We start from the raw sequence: 7,869 nt of genomic DNA on the forward strand, positions 1-7,869 counted from the left end.
ATTTGACAAAACTTCTTGATATCATCGACAGCAACAATCCTTATCCACAAGAGTGCCTGCATCATAACTGTATGATTTTTATGCATATGACAACAGCAGTATATGAGTGACCCATCATCAAGTGAGGAAGATGTATATTCAAGCTTTGTACTTCTCCTTGTCCTTATGAAGATCACCATGTAAGCACCATATATGCATCATCAAAGAATCATCCATAAATCTGATCTGAACATCAACTATGTAACCCCAAGAATCATATGAGATTTTATCATAGACAACTCACAACCACATCATAGCAAGATATATCATTTAGCCATATAAGAATCATCACCAAGGATTATTAACCATAATGCCAACAATGAATTACTAAAGGCATATGCTCCCCCTCAACCAGTGCCATCTGTTAGATCTGATCATGTATATATCAGCAATAAGCATCAAAACATCATCATCCTCAAGTTAGGATCAAAAGCACTTCTAGACATCATACAAGTAACAAAACATTTCCACACATCCTCAGCAGACTGTAACCAATAGAGCAAATAATAGACTGAATCATATCAGATCCTTTTTCTGATCCCGTCCCCACTGCTTTTCCTCAGACTGACATATACGCGGCTTTGCAGTGTCTAACTCGCGTATACACGCGACTTCCATTCAAGGAACTTGCGTATGAGATTCAGAACACTGAAGTTTTACACCTTCAGCTCCCCCTGAGTCTGATATGTCTGTGCTGTGCTGTGTCTCAGTACATTGTGCTGACTGTACTTCCTTCTTCCTCCATATCTTCAAGTGTGATGAGGTTTTCTCCTTTTGGTGTGATGTCCATCCTTTGTTCCTGCATTCCTTTGCTATATGTCCAGGCTTGTTACATGTATAACATCTTACATGTTTCATATTCCTCCTGTAGCAATCAGCAGCTTTGTGACCATACATATTGCAAGCAAAGCAATATCCATTAAAGTACCTTGATTGAGATGACCTGTTCGCATAATAGTCTTGAATTCTTATTCTTCTACATCTAGCTGCAACATGTCCAAGATTATGACATACATAACATTCAACATTATTCATAGGAGGAGTAAAAAATTTTCTTTGAGGAGTCTTTTTCCTTGAATGTTGATGGGGTTGACCTTTCATCTCCTTGTTGATCATTTTGGATTTCTCTTTAGAGTTCCTTGCCTCACCTTGTGAACTAGATTCACCTTCAACAGATTCATGGAAACCAAGACCAGTCTTGATAGCAGGAGACCTTTGACTACTAAGAATATCATCCAAGACTTTAGAACTATCTTGAAATCGTAAAAGCTTATCCTTTTCTTCTATTTTACCTTTCAAGATATTTACCTCAACTTGAAGTTGTTCCTCCTTTTCTAGACATTGCTTCTTCATGTCTTCTCCATCTCTCCTTCCTTCTTCCAATTGATGCCTTAATTTGAGAATCTCCTTTTCTTGTTCTTCATTCAGATCCTGCTGCATTTGACGAACTCGGAAGGCACATTCTAGTTGAGATTTTAAGCTGGTGACTTCGTTTTCTTGTTTTGCAATAGCTTGGAGTAGATCTGTATTCTGCTTCTTTGATTCTTCAAGATCTCCTTTTAGTGAGGGGATTGTAGCTTCAAGATTTTCATAGTAGCTGGATCTATCTTTGAGTTTCTTGATGGTTGTGCTTCTTTCGTTGACTTCTTTTCTTAATGATGTCACTTCATGCTGCAATTTTTGACATTGGTCTTCCTTGTCCTTGAGTAGCTTTCTTACCTTGTTTCCTTTTTCTATTTGGGCCTTTAGTTTGGTAACTTCTTCTTTAAAAGCACATTCCCTTTTGTTCAATAGATCTTGTTGATCTTTAACTTTGTCTGCAAGCCTTCTAAACACTGCCTCTATTTGACACTTTTCTTGCTCACCCATAAAAGCATGTTCAGTAGTTTCACTATCACTTCCATCACTTTCACAAGGAAATATAGCAGGAACATCAGAGGATAACACATTCATACCTGATAATGATTCTGAATCTGATTCTGAATCTGAAGAGCTTCTTATACCTAATCCCCAATCGACTCTCCCACTGTCATAGTCCTTCTGAGATGTCTTCTTCTTCTTATGAGCTTTCTTCTTAAGCTTCTTTCCCATTGTTCCATGGATCTCCTTCAAGCGATCAAGCTTCTACCAAAGGACCGGCTCCGATACCAATTGTTGGAAATAATACTGAGAGGGGGGGGTGAATCAGTATTATCAGATCAATCAAACTTTTCAATTTCATACTCAGAAACATATACGCTACTTCAATTAAGTGAACCCGCGTGTACACGCTACTGTATCTAATGAAACTCGCGTATATCCAGAGATCTTATAATTCAGTTAGCTTAATCTTCAGTAAATGCATCAGATCATTATTAAGCATATTAATAGTAAACAGGTGCAGAATAACAGAACAGAACATCACACAAGAGCCACACACATGAACACAAAGATATAAGGTGGAAACCCAATGTGGGTGAAAACCACCTGCTGCAAGTCATCTCAATCTTCTTCTTAATAAGAAAATCCTTTTACAATATTTGTACTGGTGCAGTCTTATACCAGTACGGGAGCTACAACCCCCTTTGCTCTTGTACTAGCAGATCCATTTACTAGTACGCAGGCTGCTACCTGCTACAATGCTCCAAAGATCTCCTTTAGCTTTTGTACTAGCTTAGATACTAGTACGTAGGTGCTTGCCTACAATCTTCTCACCTCCAGGTACCACGTTTCATCAATTTTCAGACTGGACCCATAACTATCATTGAAGCTCAAAACAATCATCAAACTCTGAATCACTGAAACCCTGTTAACAACAGTCACCAGAACACAGAGCAGACACAGAACTCTGTAATAACCATCAGATCCATCTGCAACTTCAAATATTAAGATTTACAAGGTATACGCTACTTCGATGAATCAAACCCGCGTGTATACGCGCTTTTATCAAAGACAACCCGCGTACAGATCTAAAAATAATTTCTCATAACTTGCAGCTGTACCAGACATCAGTCATACTCATAACACTTATAGAACAATACATGCGTCAGTATGTAGATCTAGAATAAGCATCATAAAGATAGTTCATTTCAAACCATTTGATCCCGATCTCTCCTTAGATCTAGTTCTCCATCAACAGGTGAGATCTCTCCTTAGCTCAGATCAAGCAATGCATCATCAACCCATAACCCTGCATACTGGATCTAATGCTTCATCAGATATTCAAGACATTTCAGATGCACTTGCCTAATGATTTCCTTCCCTTTATATAGCCTTAGGCCTTGTTCAATACCAAGAGCCAAAACCATAGAAATCCAATACCATCAACTTCAAAACTAGGGATCAACACGTCCGTCGAGACACCAAGGTCCAAAACCATAGGCACAACTTCCAAGGACTAACCGCCATGGACCAAAATGAGTTTTCCACATACACGCTCTTTTAATGAAGCCAACCTGCGTGTACACGCGACTTGGGCTTAACGAACCTGCGTGTATGAACTTTCTCTTCTTCTTATAGTCTGATCATCAATTCCTTGCTGCTGACCTTCTGCACTATGATTTGTCATCAGTGTGGTTTGCCATCAAGGACAACACTTATCTCATAATGCCAACATGGAATAGGTGGGTAGCCACCAATCCACCTTGATTAGTCCTCCCACCTTAGGAAACAATTGTTCCCATCACGTTGAGTGCCTCCATGAGATGGGGAAAGTTTTGGTGAACTTGGTCCCTGGTGAGGCACTTGCCTTGGTGCAGGAGTTGGCTAGATTTGATAACTCAATGCAATTGGATTTTCTACTGGTGATTGTTCTTAATTTATGTGTCCTTGATCTAATCAATTGTGTCTTGTTCCATGCAGTTTTGGTTTAGTTCTGTTGGTGTGAGTTGTTTTGCAATGTCTGATGTGTCTATTAATAGTGGAAAGTATCGCCGAAGGTGGTCCACATTGAACTCTGAGTGCATGCCAAGGAATGGGGGAATGTTGAGCTCAAAATAATAGCCTCCCATAGCCTTGATGATGGTGCAAGGCCCATATCGGAGTGGTATGTTTTTCTGATGGTCTCTGGTGTGGCGTTCTTTCTGTAAATGCAACTAAACTTTGTTACCCACTTGAAACTTGTGTGGCACCTAATATTGATCATGTTGCTACTTGTCCTTGGCATTGGAATTCTCCAAGATATCGTGAACCTGTTGGTGAATGTGCTGGATGTGTTCAACAAACCTGGTTGTTTTATCATCATTGGACTGTAAATGTGTGGATTTTGTTTGTGTAGTGACAAGAGGCATGGCGACATCAATAAAAAACAATGGTTGAAATCCCAGACTCACTTGAAAGGGACTGAGACCAATTGAGTTATGGAGAGATTTGTTATATCTATGTTGTTGTAGGGTTTGAAGGACCTCTCATATGTGTTGCAATTGCTCTTCTCAACTCTTGCTAAAAATAAGTATGTTGTTTAGATAAATAACCATGAACGAGTTGGTAATGGGCCACAAGATGTCATCCATCAGCCTCATAAAAGTAGTAGGGGAAATTTTCAACTTGAAGGGCATGACCAACCATTAAAAAATTCCTTCCTTGGATTTGAAGGCGATCTTCCATACATCTGTAGGTTCTATTGGAATATGGTGATAGCCAGAATTCATATCTATCTTGCTGAAATACTTGGCCCCCTTGAGCTAGTCTAGAAGGTTATCAAGCCATGGGGTTGGATACTTGTTCCTGATAGTGATTTTGTTTAGTGCCGGATAATCAATGCAGAGCCTCTAGGTCCCATCCTTCTTCTGTACAAGTAAAATTGGGCTCTTGCAGGGTGAAAAACTTGGTTAGATGTTCCTTTTTTGTAGAAAATCATGGATCTATCACTTGATCTCTTCATTTTCCAGAATGGAGTGGTAGTATATCATCCCATTGGGTATGGGTTCTCTAAGAGTCAAATCGTTCGAATGCTTGACCTAACAGTGCAAGGGTACCCTTGTGGGTGAAGAGAATATGTTCCATTATTCTTGCACAACCTTATCCCCCTACTTCTGTTGTGTGGAGGAGCCCTTTCGAGGGGCCATGGACGTGGCGACAATCTTCCCCTTACTTTGAGATTAAATAAAAATAAAATAAAAAAATCGTAGACTAAGATATGATCTTTTTGCATTGCTTAGCAGAGATCCAAGGGATGGCGGTAGGTGGGGCTACCTATGGTATCCTGTATAACTTATTACCAAATTAAATAATAGTAATGAAAAGCCTAAACTTAGACAAAGCATGACACTTCCACAAGCATGGTTGGCCTAATAATACATCACAAACTTTAAGAGGAGAAACATCACACACTACCTCATATGTGAAGGGCTATATGTTGTAGGGAAGGCGACATTGTTGGCTAACACGAAGATCTCGTCCTTGGTGAAGCTAACCGATGGTGTACTGTTGTAGATGTGGTGTGGTCGGTAGGCCCAATGGATTTACAACCTCTATTGAAATGAGGTTCTTTTGGCTCCCGATGTCGACAATGAACTACAATGGAGAACCCTTCACCCACATCTATGAGTGGACTAGATGCTCCCCCTCTGTCAAACACACATGGGAAACATAAAATAGGAAAGATAAATCATGTGAGTACACATTTTATTAACAGGAAATATACATTTATAGTGCATTGTTGTGACCGTTGGGATTCACATCCCAAGGTCTCTTGGACTCCTTTTGTCCATTCAGCTTCCACACTAACCCATTGAGGATTAGGTGTCCAACATTCCCCCCCTTAATCCGAAGGGTTATGTATGAGTCCAAGAAGAGAGCAGTAATACAAAATGTGCAAAAAATGCATGGCAGCACTAGGCTGAATGTGCTCTATGAAATGTTGGTATAAAGGATGGTGGTTTAAGGATGACCACCAACACTGGAACGCTTAGTGCAGTTCCCGGAATTCTTCCAAAACTGGCAAGAAACTGAAGTTTTCTGCTAGAGGAAGTGATCCTATTGTTTTAAAGAGGGAAACCTTCAACCATAAAAGGGAGGTCTCACCCGCATAAAAGGTAAAACTTCAACCTGAAAAGGGAAGTCTCAACCTGTGATGGTTTAAGGATGACCAACAACTCTGGAATGCTTAATGCAATTCCTGGAACTCTTCCAAAACTGGCAAGAAGCTGGAGTCTTCTACTAGAGGAAGTGTCCTCAATTTTGTTACTAGAATTCTTCCAAAACTGGCTAGAAGCTGAAGTCTTCTGCTAGAGGAAGTGTCCCAGATTGCCAACTGAAGGCATGTTCACGGGCATCTTTGTCTCTGGCTACAACTCTGAAACTGGTGTGGCAGGTTGTGGCTCAGGCTCGCTTGATGTGACTTTGAAGCTTGTAGATGACCATCATTTCATGATGGAGAAAACTCAACTGCAAGACTGTTCAATATTCTAGAACAAGTTCTGACATGTGTTTGGAATATCTTCTTGGCTGTTGATGCCCATTGCCAAGAAGCGATCCATCCAAGATGAATCTTTGTTCTTGCAGGATGTTTGTTTTTGAAGCATCTGTGTGAAGAATGGCTGGTTTTATGACAGTGCTTACATGGATGAAGATCAAAACAGTGATCTTTCAGATGGCCAACTCGGTCACAGTGTTGGCATTTCACGATTTGTTGTTGTTGTTGCTGTGGAAGAGGGGAAGAGTCTGGAACAGCTGAAGCTGAACTGTCATGAGGAGCAGTTGAACTGTCATGAATGAATCCAGCACTCTGAAACTAAATGGGCTTGGCATAGTCTGGAATATGAAAGGACAAGTCCTTGTCATATCCAAGACTAGTTCTGTGCTTGTTGTGGACAAGCTGTTCCCAAGGTCTGATGATGGGCTTGAGAAGTGCAGACTGAGTTTCTGCATCTGCATGTACAATTGTTGCTTTATTTGAATGAACAGTAACATTATTGACTTGCTGTTGATGGGTTGCAGTCTCAATGTTCTGAACAGAAACAGGTTCAGAATGATGTCTATTTTGATGTAGCTCTTCTTGCTGTAGCTGTGATTCAAGCTGCAAAAAATCAATGTTTTCTTGTGCATGTTGTAAAGATGTTTGAATATCTTTGAGAGTGTCTTTGCTGACTTTAACTGTGCTTCCATCAGCAGATAATATTAGAGTGTTTAAAAACTCCAATAATCCATGAATTTTCTCCATTATTTAAACAATCAAATCAATAAATGACCACGTTTCCTACTTTCGTACCAAACCAGAAATCTGACTTGTAGAGCTCCAAAATTTGTGTAGCCTCTGTTAGAAAAGTTCATCAACCGTATAGCCTAAATTAAGTAAGCTCTTGTTTCCAAACTCAAGCTGCCGACCAGAAATAAGAAATCCTTTTTGTTTCTCCTGCTTAATGGCGTATGGAAGCAACCATAATTAAAAACACACGATAATGTGAGAGACCCTTTACATAGAGTCACATGAGACAGCGTTACTTAAATGGACAACGGTGGTATATGGACAGCGTATGCATATGGAGGTATGAGCAGCGCAATGTTATACAAGGAAACAAATAGAAAACAATGGTATGTTAATGAATGGAGACAACGTAAATATCAATGACTAGAGACAACATATGGTTAACGCTGCGATATCACAAGAATGGCCTCAAACTCTGTCCTGCTCTGGGTTTCTTGATAACAAAAATATCAGTTGGAAATTCAACTAGAAAAACAAAACGCAGAACCTTGGTGAAGATGCAAATGTGCTACCACCAAATCCAGGTGGTTTATTACCAAAAGGAATGGAAGACGATGTAGCTGGTGTAGATGCAATAGATGCTTGACCGAAGGCAATTGTTTGACCACCTGAAAGTGCAATCATAAAATCGACCCACAGTTTAT

This window comes from Pinus tabuliformis, chromosome 1_2, assembly GCF_031772625.1.
Source record: "Pinus tabuliformis cultivar Carrire ecotype Pingquan chromosome 1_2, CPIR1, whole genome shotgun sequence".
NCBI lineage: Eukaryota > Viridiplantae > Streptophyta > Pinopsida > Pinales > Pinaceae > Pinus > Pinus tabuliformis.